Source organism: Balaenoptera borealis (genome assembly GCF_965194805.1).
Source record: "Balaenoptera borealis genome assembly, chromosome: 13".
Classification (NCBI taxonomy): Eukaryota; Metazoa; Chordata; class Mammalia; order Artiodactyla; family Balaenopteridae; genus Balaenoptera; species Balaenoptera borealis.
Window position 1 is genome coordinate 69,957,564 of NC_138870.1, and position 18,035 is coordinate 69,975,598.

The 18,035-nt window shown below is 37.1% G+C and overlaps 1 protein-coding gene and 1 long non-coding RNA gene across 8 annotated transcripts in view; one reads left to right on the top strand and one right to left on the bottom strand.

The window, feature by feature from the left end:
- The window catches only part of TMTC2 (transmembrane O-mannosyltransferase targeting cadherins 2), an 889,086-nt gene that overhangs the window by 130,721 nt on the left and 740,330 nt on the right, over window positions 1-18,035 (top strand). The window lies entirely within an intron of this gene.
- The window catches only part of LOC309609382, a 266,481-nt gene that overhangs the window by 110,919 nt on the left and 137,527 nt on the right, over window positions 1-18,035 (bottom strand). The window lies entirely within an intron of this gene.

Here is an 18,035-nt window from a genome sequence, read left to right on the forward strand (position 1 = left end):
AAAATTTCACCACAGGTTCAAAAAACTTATTTCAGATTGATGTTTGTAGTAAGTTGAGAGGAAGCGGCAGATGATTCTGGTTTGGGGTACATTTACATATATCAAGTTGATGTTCAAACTTCATTTAAAAAAAGATGTTTAAGCAAATTCATTAATCTACCCTGAAATATAATTTGAATGTCTTTTCATCCCGTGAAGGAAATTGGTAAATGAGTACATGTTTCATTGTGGTTTGAGCTTTCATTACAGTACTGTATATCTTATACTCATCCTGGTGTAGCCTTCCTTCTTATGAAGATTATAGATTAAAAGGATAATTATGAAGGAAGGGAGTATACTGACATGCTCTCTGCTTCCGTAGTTAGACCCCTAGAAGACCGTGCTAATGTTGTCCCAATAATGGCTTTACTAAGTATGTAATCTTCTGCTTTTTAACTTTGTACTACCTTTTTATCTTTTTACTCCACGTCTCTAAAGATTTTTCTTGTTCGCTGCTAAGTTTTAGAGCCCAGAGTATAATTTTAATGGTCTGCTTAGAAAAGGTATTTTAAATTTTGCATTCCATTTCAAATCACTTACTCACATAAAAAGACTTGCAGAAATGGAGAGACTCAATTATGTTCATATGTAATTATACAACAACATTTGCTTCAAATCATTGCACATCTTTGGTGGGAGTAGAAAGTATTTCTTAATTACTGGATGGACTGATTTTTTTTCCTCTGGTTGAATATACGTGGCCTTCCTGATGAACTATTTGAAGTTCTCTCTTACGTGGCCATCTAACATGCAGTCTTGTTTACTGGGGTTTTGAATATCTTTTTGGTGACCAAACCTGTAAGAAGCTTTCAAGCCTAATGCCTAAAGCCCTGTCTGTATTTGTGAAGTATTAGTGCCTGCAATTTGGCCTCCTTTTTTCTGAAAATTTACTTATTAGATCAACATATTTCGTCTTAAATCTTATGTATCCATGTTAGAGCTAAAGAAGAGTTTAGGGATTCCCAATTCCCTTATTTTACTGATGCAAAGATTCGAGTGTAATGATGCTAAATGATTTGCATAAAGCAATTCTTAAAATTGCTGACATTATGACTTGAATCTAACACTGAAATTTTATTATGTGACATTATAAAATAGCTAGGTCTAGTAATATATCAATTAATAAATGGTCAAAAGGAATATTAGGAGTGAGATGTAAAATATCAAAGACAATGGAAGTTAGCTAACCATGATGTCTTAATTAAGGAACAATATTAAGCTGGTTTGTTTTGTATAGAGTTAAAATCTGTAAAGGTGTAATACCTACTTCTTTTCTCTCTTCTGTAGGGAGGAGGGCAAGAAGAAGGTAAGTCATATTAACTAACCACTTACCCTTTGTCAAGCAGTTGAGGAAATGGTTCTCAGTGAGTTAAGGAAATGGCCCAAGTTCACTCAGTTAGTAAGGGACCAAGCTGAGAGAGATCTCATGCTTGCTGGCATTCAAACTTTTATTGTTCCTTGCATCAAATGATATGGCCTTTAAATATAAGAGGGAAATATGTATGCAACTTTTGTGAATTTTGGAGGTATGACTTAGTTTGAATAACCCAGGTTAAATTTTATCCTATTGTATTATAGGAGAATAGATCCGAGATATAGAGTTTTATGAGAAGGTGAGGAAGTTTCTTATGGGGGCAAGGTCAGCTAGTAACCATGCCTTTGCCTGATATAGCACAAGAATGAACATCTTAAATGCTTTCAATTTTGAAGGGCCTTGATATACTCTAGGGAAAAATATTCTTTGTAAAATAGGCAAATATTTAAGCATTTATCAATATTATGAGTGATAGACTTTACTAGGTTGTTTAGAGAAAAAAAACATTATAAAGGGTTTTTTCTGTCCTCAAAATGTTTGCAATTTAATTGGGGTACACTATCAGCACCCATAGAACCCTTGGACCATACATGCAGCTCCCAAACAATGCTAAGTTAGCTAATGCACATCATGATAGGTGTTTCAACTTGAAAAAAAAATTAGATGTTAAGATAAAACAATCAAGAGACTGAAATTCAGAAAGTTGCTATTTTCAGGGGCAGTCATTTGGGAAGTTGTGTACTGCTTAATACAGTGATGAAAATACATGCCGAAGTATTAGCATTTATTGAAAAGCAGTAGTGTTCTCAGTAATCTTCAGGAAAACAAAAATGGGAAAAGTAATCAGAACTTGTTATAGAACCAAATTATAGTCATGTGAGTACTTTGATGAATAAAGTGTTTAATGTGCAGTGCAAGGGATTATGTTATTTTGACAGTAATATTTTTTAGGTGGCATCAGGATTCTCCAGATAAGGCAGTACTTCTGGAACACTTCATTTCCTGGCTGCGCTATGGTTTCATCAACCTTCTTTAGTTTTTGTTCTTTTGTTTACAATTGAGAAATCAGAGACCTGATTCAGATAGCCTCTCAGGATCCTCACATAAATCGACATTCAGAACCAAACCTACTTCCTAGTGTCTGGCTTATTTTCATGATAATATTGTAGAAACATAGAGTGCTAGAATTCGAAGGAGACTCAAAATCAGTTGTCTTGATCCCTTATTTATATAAAGATAAGAAAAGGCCTTTTCCTACACAGCTCATGAGTAACAGACCAGGGATTATCTGCTGAAGTTTTGTTTATTTGAATTTTGTTTAATGAGTGGCATTTAAAAGAGAATTTATGCCAACAAGTTTTTGGTTTTTGTGAATATTTTAAAAAGTATTTTACAAGTGAAGAGATCATTCACTTTAAGAAAAGAGGCATCAAAGCAATCCTAGCTTGGTGATAGAAATCAGTACTAATAAGCATGCCATTAGCTAATTTTGGCAAATATCACCCCTAATTGATCCATATTAGTTTAAAAAAGTTATACATAGACAACTTAGTGCTGTTTATATATAATAATAATTATTATTATTTGTTATTCAACCTCTTAAACCTTAAGATTACATGAGTTCTTATTTGTAAAGGTAGAACAGTGCCTGGCACACACCAAGGGATATAAAGGCTTTGTTAAATAAATAAGTAATTCTGGATGTTAACTAGACTCATGTGGTGATCATTTTGCAGTATATACAAATATCGAATCATTATGTTGTACATCTGAAATTAATATCATGTTATATGTCAATTATACCTCTAAGTAAATAAATAAATAAATATTAAGTATATAATAGATGGTGTTACATGATCTATGCTTTCTAGTTCTTTAGGGCGAGGAGATAGGAGAAAAAAATTTAAATCCCAATGTTCTGAATTGCCAAATTAAAAAGTATAATTTAGAAATAGTAAAGGGTTGATCTTTTATAATGTACATAGTTACCCTTAACCTTTATTCTGCCCTAATTTATTTAAATTCAGTTTATGTCATTTGCAAATAGAATAAGATTAACTGTCAGTGGAAATACAGACTGTGCACATATCAGGACAGAATAATTATAGAGCATTCACGTCTGTGAATGAGAGTATTTGTAAGAGTCATTTTATTTAATGATGATGATTGTCGTAATGTTATATTCATGTTGCTGAGAAAGAAAAGACCAGAATGTGTCCTGCAGAATTTGTACTCTATAGAGGTGCCAACGCTGCATTTGAATTTAAAATTGTGTCTTACTTGGCACTTGGTATTGTTTGAGATTTGTTTACTCAGCCAGCATTTACAGAGTGTCTACCCTGTCAAAACCTATGACAATTTCCCTTGCAGTATTTTTATTGGTTTTGAGAAGTTATTTGAGCACTTAATATGTTTCAAGCACTCTTCCAGGATATAAGAATGTACTGGTGGAAAAACAAAGCATAGTCTCTGCCCTTCCAGCCCGTTTGGTCTAGTGGAGGAGAGAATCATTAAGCAAATAATTATCATTGTGATGGGTGTTATAAATGTAAAACAAAGAGACTTCATCTACTCAGAAATGTTAGGAAAGTTTCTGAAATCAACTTTGAAGCTGAACTTTGAAGGAGCAGAGGGAGTTTGCAAGGTAAAGGTGGATGGGGTTAAGATAGGAGGAAAAGCTTTAGAGGGTCTTTAGAAAGATACCTAGGGCATTATGAACTCTGTAAGAGAAGCGATAAAAGTCTGATGTGACTGAAGGTTTGATCTTAAGGGAGAACTGGCCTCAGATGTAGCCGAAAAGGTGAGCAGAGACCGTGTAATCCTGAACTATGTAGACAATGTTAAAGGTTTTCTTTTTTATCCCAAGAGCAATGGGATGCACTTAAAAATATTTTAAAGCATGGAGTTACAGATGAGGTTTGCCGATCTGCTGCAAAAGCAACCTGACAGCTTTTTCTTTTTTTTTTTTTCCTCTAAGGGGAATCTGTTTGTTTCCTAAATGTTGAATGCAAGATTGGAAGGTTTGAAACAGCATTTTCACAAGCTAAACTGTATGGTCTCAAATTGAATTCTATTGTGTTTTTATAATTGCACCTTTGTGTCTCTGCCTAGCACAGTGGCCTTAATGTGTTTATCGATCTAGACTTCCCTTAGCCAATATAAATGTCTGCAGCATAGGTGAACTAGCTGTTTAGGGCCTCATTGAGGCACATTATATCTTGTCCTTCAGTGTTGCGAACAGTGTTTTGGTGATACTGACACTAATTTATAAAATAGCTTAGAGATAATGTTAGTAGAACATCAGATAACAGTGGTGCTTTCCTAAAGAACAGTATGTCCAGTAGCCTTTTTTTCTTACCATGCCATTTTACCATGCCCTAATAGTCTCCCAGGATATGTACAGTGTGTTTTCAGGTTTATTTTTTCCCTATCTAGTGCATAATTGGAAGGCTAAGCAGTAGCTTTGAGTTTTATGTGTTAAAAAACCATGTCAAGCAAAAAACTGGAAATGATCTAAATGTCTACCAGTACTCTAGAGTTGTAGAATCTTCATTCACTGAAATACTCTACGTAGTTACAATGAAGAAGTTGTATAGATATGGGGCAAATCTCAGACACCTGTTGGTTGAAAATGTACGTTGCAGAATGAAGCTTAGTTTATAATATATTTCAGTAAGTTTTAAGTGTACACAGAACACCATCTATTTTACATGGAAAATATTTAAGTGGTAAAAATATAAAAACACAGAAACATGGAGTAAAGAATCATACTGACTTCAAGATGGTGGTAACTTCTGAAAGGGAAGGTAAGGAATAGGCTAGGGATAGGTTAAAAAGTAAACCGTAATTATATCTTTTTGTTCTAAAAGAAAAGCCTAATTGAAATAAATAATACAAAAATTGAATATTTGTTAGTTCTAGATGGTGAGAGATATATATGAAATATCGAATAGATAAATAAGGCTATTGTCAGTTGCTTTGACTTTGGTAACCAATAACAGCTGATTAAAAGTGGATTAAACTATAATAAGTTTATTTCCTTATTTATTAAGAAGTCTGGAGGAAGGTGGTCTCAGGGTTGGCTTGGTGACTTAACCATGATATCAAGGATTCATGGTCCGTCTATCCTCATAGCTCAGCAGTTCCTCTCCTGTTTTTTTTTTTTTTAATATAAATTTATTTATTTATTTTTGGCTGCATTGGGTCTTCGTTGGTGCACGTGGGCTTTCTCTAGTTGCAGCAAGTGGGGGCTACTCTTTGTTGCGGTGTGCGGGCTCTAGGTGTCCGGGCTTCAGTAGTTGTGGCTCACGGGCCCAGTAGTTGCAGCATGCGAGCTCTAGAGTGCAGGCTCAGTAGTTGTGGTGCATGGGCTTAGTTGCTCCGCGGCATGTGGGATCTTCCCGGACCAGGGCACGAACTTGTGTCCCCTGCATTGGCAGGTGGATTCTTAAACAGTGCGCCACCAGGGACGTCCCTCCTCTCCTGTTTTTAAGGTGGCTGCAGCTCCACACATCACGTTCTCATAAGAAGTCACGAACCTGGGAGGGGGAAGGGATGAGGAGTGCTTTTCTCTCTTATCAATGAGAAAATATTTCCCAGAATAGTTTATTATGTCTCGTTGACCAGAGCCTGGGCTAAGTCCTCTCATAGTACAAGGCCTGGTAGATTGTAGGTCCTTAATAAATATTGGTTGAATGGATTTATCTTTAGTAAAGGGCAATGGGATTGTCACAGTAATTCTGTGAGGTGTGGGTTTGTGTGTTATCTTTATCTTCAGGCCAAAGTCTTTATCGACGATGTACTTTTTTTCTGAAATGCTTAGTGTAGAAATGTTCATAGTTTTTTTGTTTGTTTAAATGAGCCAAAAGGGAGTTGAGAGATCACTGGTCTCAAAATTTTTTTTTCCTAGATGAGGGAGTAGATGTTCAAAGAGGTTATGGTGGTACTAACACTGAAACTCCTAGCCCTCGATTTCTGCTCCAGTGTGCTCTCTCTACCTCTCCCTCCCTCCCTCCCTCTCTGTCTGTCTGTCTCTCTCTCTGTCTCTGTCTCTCTCTGTGGACACTCAAAGAATGTAACTGGCACCATGACTCTCCTAAAGGATCGTACTGAGAACTTCCCGTGAGGCTGAAAGATGTGTTAAGAAAAGTTTTGAGATGTACGGAAGTCCTCTTGGCTCCTTACTATTATTGTGTCATCACTTGCCTAAAATTGAGCTCGTAGCTCAGTGTCGCCTTTATCATTGATAGGAAATGGCTTGTATAGAATATTTTATGTGTGCAGTACCCAACCATTACCATTTTGAAGTGACCTAAAGATACGGGTGAGCTTCTCAGGCTGAATAAGCACGTTAATAACCACTTCTCTTCATGGAATCAAGCTTGCTTGGTGTCTTAATTTTTTTTTGTACTGGACATCTAGCCAAATTCATTTCAAGTGTGACGTTACAAAGAAAAAAAATCCTAAAATGTAACTTTGCAAGCTGAGTTGTCGCACAGCAAAATTTCTTGCCAAACTTGCTCCATCATTCCTTCTTTTTCACCCTAGCCAGACGTGATGTACGTTTTATTTGAGATAGAGTTGCTGTTTTTAATTATGTGTGCAATTCTTTTATAAGTGGAACTTGTGTTACACATTTTCAGGCTGAATAAATAATATACTACTGTGGACTGTTTTAACAGTTATTTTTATTGCAAATGTTATCTTTGTAAGTGGCTTAAAGTACCTCTATGTTTTGTCCTGAGTGATAATTTGTCCTACATTATTGCCTGGGGTATATCTTCTATAATCCCAACAGCATTTCTTTTGCAAAGCAGTGGTGAAGTTTTATTAAACTCTTATTAATTTATGAGGCTTAGACCAAAAAAAAAAAAAAAATCTACTGAAAGGCACAAGTCTTCACTACAAATAAATTGCATGCCAGTGGCAGCTACTAATTCAAAGCAGCTTTTGAAGCCTAGCAGAAAGTTTTAAAATTCTCTGAATTATAGCTTTAACTTAATTTGTCATTCAAAGAAATGAAAAAACTTCTTTAAAAGGAGGAAAGAGGGATGGAGGACAGAAAGAGATGTAAAAGGTCTGTCTTAGGAAGCAAATGTTTTAGTTCCAGATTTGCAGTCCCAATTCCCTGCTGTTTCCACCCCCAGTAGAAATTGAATATAAAGTTTGGGTCATGGTCAAGGAAGGCGCTGTCCAAGAGATTTAATGCCATCCAAGGACTATCCAAGATGGCTTCAGTCTAGCACCAAATTCCGTCTAATTGTAGTTAGACCTGGCTGCTTTCTCTTAGTGGAGGTTTTCCTCTTCCCTTTTTGTCTTCTTTTCCAAAATGTCAATAAACTTTATGGAGTAGAACATATAATGCTGCCATATTTTCTAAAGTGTTTTTTAATGACCAAGTTGTTTATTTTTTAAGGTAGCAAGGTGGAAAATGTTTTGTTCCGCCACAGCATAATAAACCAGGAAAACCAGCTGGACAAACATTTGTCAACTAAAGTAGGTGCTAAAGCTGGGTGAGAATCCCCATTCAAACCTTGATCATGTGTGAAGAGCCTTTTTTTCAGTTTATGGCAGATATTTTCAAAATTGCTAGTGAGGCTACAAAGCAGTGTCAACTAAAAGTAAGTCTACTAAAAGCTTCTGTGTTTTAAAATGTAGGTAGTTTGGGCTCTGAGAAGTCTCTGCTCTTTGTTGAGAGTCTCTCAAGGTAGTTGTGGAAGAAAAGCAGTTAGACACATCTTATTTCTTTTTCTCAAAATGCTTCTTTATTCATTGAGCTGTTTCATTCTCACTAAATGTATGGGATATTGCCAAATAAGTCTGTAAGGAAAGCAAAAATCCCAAACACATATGCCAAATATACAGCTGTTAATCTGTTAGCTAATTGGAATATTGATAAGTTCAATAATGTATTCAAGACTTTTGAGCTCAACTTTAAGAAAAGTTAATGGTGACCAGAGCTCTGTCTTGACACTTAAGGCTGTTGTCCATTATATGAATAACTGGTTTCCAAAATGTGAGGCAAATACAGCCAAGTAAGTAGGAAGCCTGGGAAATGTTTTTCCATTGTCCACTCTTAAACAAAGCAAACAAACACAGCAACAATACCACAACTGTACCAAAATATGATAATTACCCACCAGGTATTTAAAGGGGATTTTCAAGGCTTAGAGATAGGGGGAAAAGTCTCTAAGTAAAAAAATGTATGCACTTTTGTAACTGAGAACTTACAACAGTGTGTTTAAGTCTGGTATGTGTGCTTCTGATTTTAGGAGGTATTCACCTAAACATTTGATTTTAATGTTTATTTTAAGGGTTTTTATTAAAAATATGATTAGCATGTCAGATAGTCCATGGATATTATTGCTAAGAACAATAATATTACTATTCTAATATTAGCCCTCATCTAATATTATTCTATCATGACCATCTCACCTCTGTTTTTAGACTTCTGTTGATGGAGAACTCACTAACCCCTAAGGTGGAGTGTTCTATCACTAGAGATATATCTAACCATTCAAGTTCTTCCATGTAGCTCAACATCAAGCTGTTTGTAATTCCATGATCTCTGTCTGTCTTCATAGTAAGTATAGATCGAGTCTAAATTCTTCTTTGGTGTGATGATAATTTGAAGAAATTTATTCTCTCTCTTCTAAGTTGGATAAATAAGCCTTTTGCAAAGACCTTTTTACTTGGATAAGTAAGTCTTTTCTAAAGTTCCCAAAGTGACATGGTTCCAAGATGCACATGTCATTTTGTTTGTGTCTTTGAATGTTTTCTGGTTTTAAGGTCTCTTCCCAAATGGTTCCCTAAAGTTAGGTAACCTTGGGTAATTGACTTAATCATTCTGAAGATGAGGATATTAATTTAAATCTTACAACATCCTATAAAGTAGATGGTGAATTTGAATTCTTCTGCTATAAAGTCTGTCACAAAAACTAATTAGTAAATATCTCATCACTAATTTTTTTTTCATTTTTTCTTTTAAAAAGCATTTTATTGAGATATAGTTCACATACCATATGACTCACCCATTAAAGTATGCAGTTTAGTGATTTTTAGTTCATCATTCTTATTTTTATTGTTAGTATGTATAATAGCAATAGTCAGTAGTAATAGTGATAATAGCTCTCTGTAATATATAATAATACTGAGATGTTTTGAGTTTATTTTATCCTTATTGTAGGTACCGCAGCTTTTGATTATGCATTGTATTTGTTTTTACTGCCGTCTGAATTTGCATTTGATTTCTTTTTTCTTTGGTGGCCACATTACACTGACTCATTGAGTTTTCCTTTTTTCTAAAATCTCCAACTATTTTTCCATGCATATGTAGCTGACTCACGTCTTTCCATCCTGTAGCTCCTGGCTTTGAGCCCAACTTTAGATCTTAGGATCTAATCTTATCCCTATTAAACTTCACTTTGTTTATTTCAGTTGGTCATCCATTCTATCAGGATCTGTTTGGATACTGCACTCTGTTAATCTAATCATCCCCCTGCTTAAAATAGTATCAACACATTCTTTTTTTTTAGAATTGGGCATTCTTTTCCATCTGACTTTATTTCCCTCATTAGGAATGAGATGCATACTCATTGTGGCAGTCATTGGCCAACTAAATCAGTTCTGTTGGGACACTAATATTTAGCCAGTTCTCACTGGTTTGACAGTTGCAGTTGGTAAATAGCTATCGCCTCCTGCCCCCCTGAGGCTCTTCTCTTCCTTGACCATCTTGTGCCCTCACCCGAGAGCACCTGGACCTCCCCAAGGACCAACTACTTAAAGTTTAATGCTGAACATAGCAGAGGCCCTATAAAACCTAGTTGCAGTACTGCCCATTCTCTAGTAGTTGATAATATTTTGAATATCATCCCTGGGTATAACATAACATATGTGAAATCCACAGCCATGAACTGACCTTAATTACCTTAATTACAAAGTCTAGTTCTCCAGATTGTATTTGAGGCCCAGGAGGGATTTTAGAGGGAGTTTTGAGTGATGAAAGCTGTGTGGAGCTTTGCTATGAAAATTGTTCCTCTCCTTCAAATCAGGAAAAGCTTTGGGATTTTCTCTGTTCTAACCTATCAACTTATTTTCCACTTTACTTTGTCTTATCAGAGTGTTGCTTCAGCCATTTGTATCATGTTTTCCTTTGGTTAGTATAGAAAGTAAGAAATGATGGTAATTTTTGTTGGTTTGTGTGCACGTATAGACTGTTGACTCTTGCTCCTGTGTGCCTATGGAGACGGGCCTATGGAGATGGAGTACCATGTGTACTTTAGTCAGGAAATAATTTTCGTCACCTTGTTAATATGCTGGGTTAAGCCTAGCTAAGTGGGACACCATGGTAGGCAGAATAAAGGCCTCCCCAACATAGCCACGTCCTCATCCTCAGAACCGGTGAATATGCTGGCAAAAGAGACTGTAAGGATTTTAAAATGGGAGATTATCCTGTGTCATCTGGGTGGGCCTGGTGCAGTCACGAGGGTTCTTGTATTGGAAAGAGGGAGGCAGGAGAGTCAGAGTCAGAGAAGAAAGGATGGAAGCAGAGGTTGTGTGATGGAATTAATTGCTGGCTTTGAGGATGGAGAAAGAGCCCATGAGTCCAGGAATGGCTTCTGTCAGCTGGAAAAGGAGCTGGATTCTCTTCTAGAGCCTCTAGAAGGAGCACAATCGTGATGTTGATTTCAGTCCAGGGCAACCCCTTTTGGACTTAAGTCCTCTGGAACTGGAAGATGATAAATTTGTGATTTTTTTTGCCCCTAAGTATGTAGTAACAATAGGAAACTCATGATCACATTACATTACAGTAACAATAGGAACATAATACAGACACCAATATCACCTTTTTTGCCTATAATTAAGGTTATCTAGCTTCAGTTCTTATACTGATAAGTACAAGCCAGAGGACAGAAGAAACAAAACCGACCTGACTACCTTCCTCCATCATTGTTGAGACGGGAATGCTTGAGATTTTGTGTGGCTGGTGTTCTATCTCACAAATCTACTAAAAATTTTCTTCTACTCTGCCATCTTTTTTTTTTTTTTTTCTTTTTCTTTTTCCTCCTCTGATTACTTAGTTTCTAATGTGTGTGATATATACATTAGTCAAAAGGGACAACAAATAAGACCCTGTTAGATTAAAAATAAAAATAGAAGTCAGTTTTCAGAAGGATCTTTTCACGAAAACTCTAATACCTATTCTTGAAGCCCCCCCCCCCCCGAGATGTGATTTAGATACTGTCTCCTTGTCACAAAAGCAGCTTTTATTCTTCATGTGAGTTATACTTGGAAGCTAGCTTGCCTTGGGGTAAACCGTCTACAGAGGTCTGCTTGGTGCAAAATAAGTACTAAGGCTGAAGCTCAGGAAATAGGAGGGATTTAAAAATTAAATGACTTGATTCAAGAAATGTACAATAGTGACTTCTCAGAAGAGTTTAAAAATTCAATTAATTTTCATCAAAGTTGAACTCTAGAAGTGGAAAAACTATAAAGAATAGTTTGGCATGATTTTAATAGTCTGTTTTTGAAGTTGTTATTTAAAGACTGGAAGGCTTTTTGGTCGATAGAAAAGTCAATAAATGCAGGACACTCCATGGTGAAATCCTTTCTGTTCCAGACAGCTTTCTAGTATGTTACACTAATTCAGCATCATTTAGACCTTTTCATCAGTGCCGTGAGTTGCAAAATAAATGGTGCTGGCCAAAGGGAATTGACTGAAACGCAGTTGTGCTGCTTTATTGTACATTATTATTCTTCAAGTATAACACAAGTTTTTAAAACATTTTGATTGGTTTTGTATGTGTGTGTGTTTAATTGTAAGTGAAATGGGGGCAAGGGCCTCCCCAGTGCAGAAATTTCATGACTGGAGACATTGGAGTTGCAGAAGTAACACTTGAACACTAGTCCAAAGATCTGATTTTTTTTCCCTAATTCTGCTCCTTCCTCACTATGTGATTTTGGATGAGAGTCTTTATTTTCTTCACTAAAAAGATGGGAAAAGCATTTGTGACATCACGTGATACATATAAAACTACATTGAAAACTAGAAAGCTCTATACGTATGTTAAGTCATGCTGGTTCTTATGTAAACTTCCTCATCATTCGTCTCACCTCCTTTAGCCACTTTGGGGATCCAAAGAGAGTCACAAGCTAAGACAGGCTGGTGCGACCAGTATTGACTTTATTGTGGTGGTAGCATGGATGTCACGATGTCCACACACTTTTGACAACCATGGCTTTGTTTCTCTGTTATTGCATCACTCTCCTAATATCATTTCCACCCTCAAAACTACTAATGCACTGTAATCAATGTAAAAACAGTGTTAGTCCCAGAGTAGTTGTGTATGAGCATAATGTAGATAATGAAACTCTTGTTTGGTTTGAAAGTTAGGCTTTTGGTGGAGTGTACTTCCTACCACGATGATCATTTTCAGCATGTGGAGCCCATTAAGCGGTGTTGGAGCTAGATTCACAGTTTAACGTGCTAACACTGCATCTGTTTCTACCCTGATGATAACACCTGGATCAGTTTAAAACTGATGTAGAAGTTTAAGATGTGGTGTAGTTAATTTCTAAAACAACTGTTGATCTTTATACGTGTGAACCCCATGGTCTTTTACATTCCAGACGAATTCACTGCCATTTGAGTTGATACCTGTGTGCGCTTTCAGAATGGGAAATAAAAAACACATGCCTTCCCCTCTAGGAGCTTTATTCTCACTTAAATTCTGAGAGGTGACAATGATGAGATTATTATTTTTTTCCTTTTTTGAGGGGGACGGAGAGGAAGCTGCCTTTATGTTGTCCTCTTGTAACCTATTTCAAATGTTCATCCAAAATTAATAGGTGGTGGATGATTTTCCTTTCTGCTTTGTCAAAATGCATGCATACAGATAGTCTAAGACATTGATGATGCCATGAGTAAGTCATTGATTCCTCTTGAGAGCCCTGAAATGCACAGGTATTAAAAATTAAAGTAAAGTGATTCTGTTGCTGAGACTGCATGCCTTATCTCTGTGACTGGCCAAAAGCAGAGTGGCAGTTCACTGGAGCTTTGAAAAATGACTTTTCCCAATGACCTATTGCCTTTTAAAGACAGCAGAGTTTGGAGTTCCTTTTTAAAGTGGTAAATGCCCTTGGAGGATTGTAGTACAGTTATATTCCCATTAGAAAGATTGAACTTCTCTCCAGGATGCCCTCAAAAAAGAAACCATTAGAAGGCAGGACCGATATAGCATTTGGGGATGCCTATTCTATTATCCTCCCCAAGGCAACTTTTAATGTTAGTTTTTCAATGTGAAAATCCATCCGCTCTGAGTGGAGTGACCATGACAGAGTGTGTGACATTGCTTTTTTTCACAAGGTGATTACATTTCTGATCTTAAACTTTTCTAGATTGTCTTCCAGGCCATCACAAATTACAGTCAATTTACTGCCCACCTGCCTAAGATTGGCTTATATGAAGAATATAAGGAGGACTTTTTCAAATACTATGTTGACTTTTACTTTTTGTTAGCAAAGATATAAATGGTTTAATATATATTGTCCTGCTTTTTAGAAGTTGCTGTCTTTGAAAACATAATGGTGTGTGTGTGTGTGTGTGTGTGTGTGTGTGTGTGTGTGTGTGAGTGATTAGAAATGCCTGAAGTAATCCCTTTCCTACTTTGTGCAAGAAAAAATAGGCCTTGGGAAGCTAAAAAAAAAAAAGAATTTGCGGATCACATTATAGTTTTATTAGAATTGATGATCTTTCTGTCAAAAAGAAATACCCAAGCCTAGCGTCTTTGATGATATATAACTGTTGTCCTTCCTATGAGGCTGCTTCCCAGAATATCCTAATTAGGCTGCGCACTATGACATAGGTCCTGTGACTCTTTTTCTTTCTGTTACGCTTTTTGGTCCCCTCACTTAACCTCGCTGTCATCCTTTCTTCCAGACGAGTTAGACCGCTGTGACCATCATTCTTGCGCTCTTAGTTTGGCTAATGGGCTTAACTTATGATGAATACAGGCACAATTTCAGGTGGCTGTGGTGGGGAAAGAGGAACAAAGGACCTGAAGAATATGCTAAGAGAAAAGATAAACGATACTGAATGCTAGATGGAATGCTGTGTTGTGGAGTGTATGCTATGGGGTCCAGGAAGGCAAGGGAGGTGATTCATTGTGGTAACAGTCATTTGTGAATCAACTACTCTGTGTCAGGAGTTAACCTCCTTATCTTATTTAATTATTATTTTATCTTCACCAGGAACAGCAGTTTATAGATGAGAACACTGAATCATACAGTTAGTATATTCAGGAGGAAGAATTTGAATTGAGATTTGGCTGACTCAAGTGTGTGTGTGTGTGTGTGCATTTTATACTGAACATCGATTTTAGGAGTTGCTTCAGATAAAAGATGTAGATTATCTTTTTACAGACTGGAGTGAAAAATTAGATCTGTTATGCTTAGATTCCTCTGATTAAATACTGTCTCCCATTCTTACACTTAGGTTCTGCTTGTTCGCTTCATTACTTGTGAATTTAATTAGCATGGATACTTACGAGTTGAAAAAAATTTTCTTTTATTGACAATGGACAGGGTGACAGAAACTATGTTTAGTGAAGGCATTGATGGTCAAGATTGAATACAGATTATCCTGTGGTCTGGTTTTGGGATTTCTAATCTTGTGGAGGATTTAGCAGTCTTAAATACAGAGGGCTAAAACAGACCCTTCTCATATCTAACTCTTCCAAGTTTGAGGATTTGGGTGCCAGCAAAAGGGAAAAATATAATACCATGCTTAAGAGTCTTAAAGGGACATGTCGGTGCTTCATAATTTGTCTGTTTATAACACAAGATCTGAGAGAGCTAATAGTTTCATTATTCAGCGTAAGTATTTTGAATGCCTACCATTATGATTTATTTAAAGGGCCACAGAGCAGAAAGTGTCAGGGCTTCCTGAAGTTTGATTTATTTCTTGATAATTAGTTTGGTCAATGAATGACATCTATATTAGAAAGTACCGTATTTTGGAATGCCAATAAATTTTCATGGTGGGGTTAATATCTTTCTCTCCTCCTTCTGGGATGAAATATCTCTTGCCCTCCATGTCAAATTAGAGGCTTGCTGGTGGTTTGTGGACCAAATGTTTGGGTACTTTGTGTAGGCTCATCTGTGTTAGTTTTAAATTAGAGTGTTTTCCCCCTTGCCTATCTGTTTTTCATCAGGGCTCATATATTCTTGTGTCCAAAAAGACTCTCTGATTTAGCTGTGAGGCTGATTTTATTGTAGGGATGTCTGTGTATCCTGTCATCACAGGCAACCCTGGTGAAACTTCCCATGTTGTGTGTGTGTGTTGCTGCAATATGTTTAAAGTTTGATCTTTCTCAGATGTATGTGTGTGTGTATAACTATTTTATGGCTGAAAGGGATGCAGGCAGCAAAACTTCTGCCAGAATATGTTTTCTATTATATTTTGTAATATGAAATTATAGGTTAGTTTTTGGCTTTCATAAAGCTGCCTTTTTCACCCGTCACTGGGAGACAAGTAACACCTTCCTTTGACTCACGTTTTCCAAGACTCCTTAGTGTTAAAAGAAGACTTTCTTTTTGAAATGCAGAAATTAAAAGAATGTGGCACAAAAGCATTTTTTATATTTATTGAGTCTTGAGGGCAGATATATGGATTCCAGACAAAATGCAATAATAGACTAGGATTTTACTTTCAAATCATCTTACAAACACTTCTCGTGGGAGATTTATTGTCCATGTGGAGGAACAGGGCTGCTTTGAAGGTTAAATGGAGTAGTTTGGAGAACAGTGTTCAAGGTCTTTCTCTGCCTCTTATTTTTTTTTAAATAAATTTATTTATATTTATTTATTTTTGGCTGCGTTGGGTCTTCGTTGCTGCGCGTGGGCTTTCCTTAGTTTTGGCGAGTAGGGGCTGTTCTTCGTTGTGGTGCGCGGGCTTCTCATTGCGGTGGCTTCTCTTGTTGCAGAGCACAGGCTGTAGGCGCGCGGGCTTCAGTAGTTGTGGCACATGGGCTCAGTAGTTGTGGCTCATGGGCTGTAGAGTGCAGGCTCAGTAGTTGTGGTGCATGGGCTTAGTTGCTCCGTGGCATGTGGGATCTTCCCGGACCAGGGATCGAACCCATGTCCCCTGCATTGGCAGGTGGATTCTTAACCACTGTGCCACCAGCGAAGTCCCTCTGCCTCTTATTAAGTATGTGCTCTTCTTTAACTAACTTAAGCCATCCAGCGTAGTTTTCTATTTTATAGCAGTATTGTGAGGATAATATGAGATAATGTGTGTGTGCTTTGTAAGCTTTGTGATCTCAACGTAAATATGAAGTAGCACTTGTGTTTTATTACGTGTGTATAGTTAGAGTTAATGCCCCATTGGCATGATCAGGATTTTTTTTCCCTCTGGTAAAGCATGTAGACAAATCCTGGCAGAACTAAGAATAAGATACGTCTTAAAGTCCTATTTATACTCACAAAGCAGTTCAACCCCTGTCATCAAAAACAGAGTACCAGACATAGTATTGGACAAATATAGCTTTTGTGTGGAATCTAGTTTCTCTGTAACTCTGAAGGATAAACAGGAGAGTGTATGTAATTATGTACGATGGTCGCTATGGTATAGTAGGGTGTATTTGTTTCTTAGGACAGCCATAACAAAATACCACAGACTAGGTGGCTTAAACAATGGAAATTTATTTTCTCAGAGTTCTGGAGGGTGAAAGTCACGGATCAAGGTGTAAGCAGGTTTGGTTTCCCCTGAGGCCTCTTCTTGGCTTGCAGATGGCCATCTTCTCATTGGTCCGCACATGGTTTTTTTCCTGTGCACGGATGCCTCTTGTGTCTCTTTGTGTGTCCAAATTTCCTCTTCTTATGAGGACACCAGTTAGATTGCATTAGGGCCCAGCGAAAAGGCCTCATTTTAACTTCATTACCTCTTGAAAGCTCCGATTTCCAAATACAGTCACATTCTGAGGCACTTAGAGATTCAACATATGGATTTTAGGGGGACACAGTTCAGCCCGTAACATAGGGAGGGCAGTAGACAAGAAACTGAAGTTTGGATTCCAGCGTGGGCGGCTCTGATCTGTACCGATGCAGATGTCTCACGCAGGACTCCTAACTTGTCACGTCCACATCTGCTTACTCACGGGGCGGTGACAAGGATTCAAGACAGTCGTGAACATGAGCACATTTGGTGAAATATAAAAGCATGATACAAGTGCAAGGTGGTATTGTAACATGGATACCTGTGAGGGATACATTGGCAACATGTGGAAAATTTTAAGTAGAAAAGACAAAGGATCATTGCAAATATTTGGCTAAAGAAGCCTCTTGGCTAGTCTGTTTGGCTGAAGGAGAGGAGTGAAGAAAGAAAGGTGATTTGGTTAAGACTTAATTCAGAGAAGACAGGAGTTAGGCTTACAGATAAGCCAAACATCTGGATGATGTGGGTGAATATCTTCGCATCTCCCAATGGAGCCTGTTTTCTTAAAGACTGTTAGTTTCTTGGTTTAAAAAATTTCCCCCTACCTTCCATGGTCTGGCAGTGAGAACTCTTAGTGGGTTTCCAAGCATTATCATAGCCGGAAGGCACTTTTCCTATTTACCTTAAGTGAAGATTCTATGACACCTCCTCAAGGATGTGATTTTTGTTTTAAGGTAATACTTGAGTAGT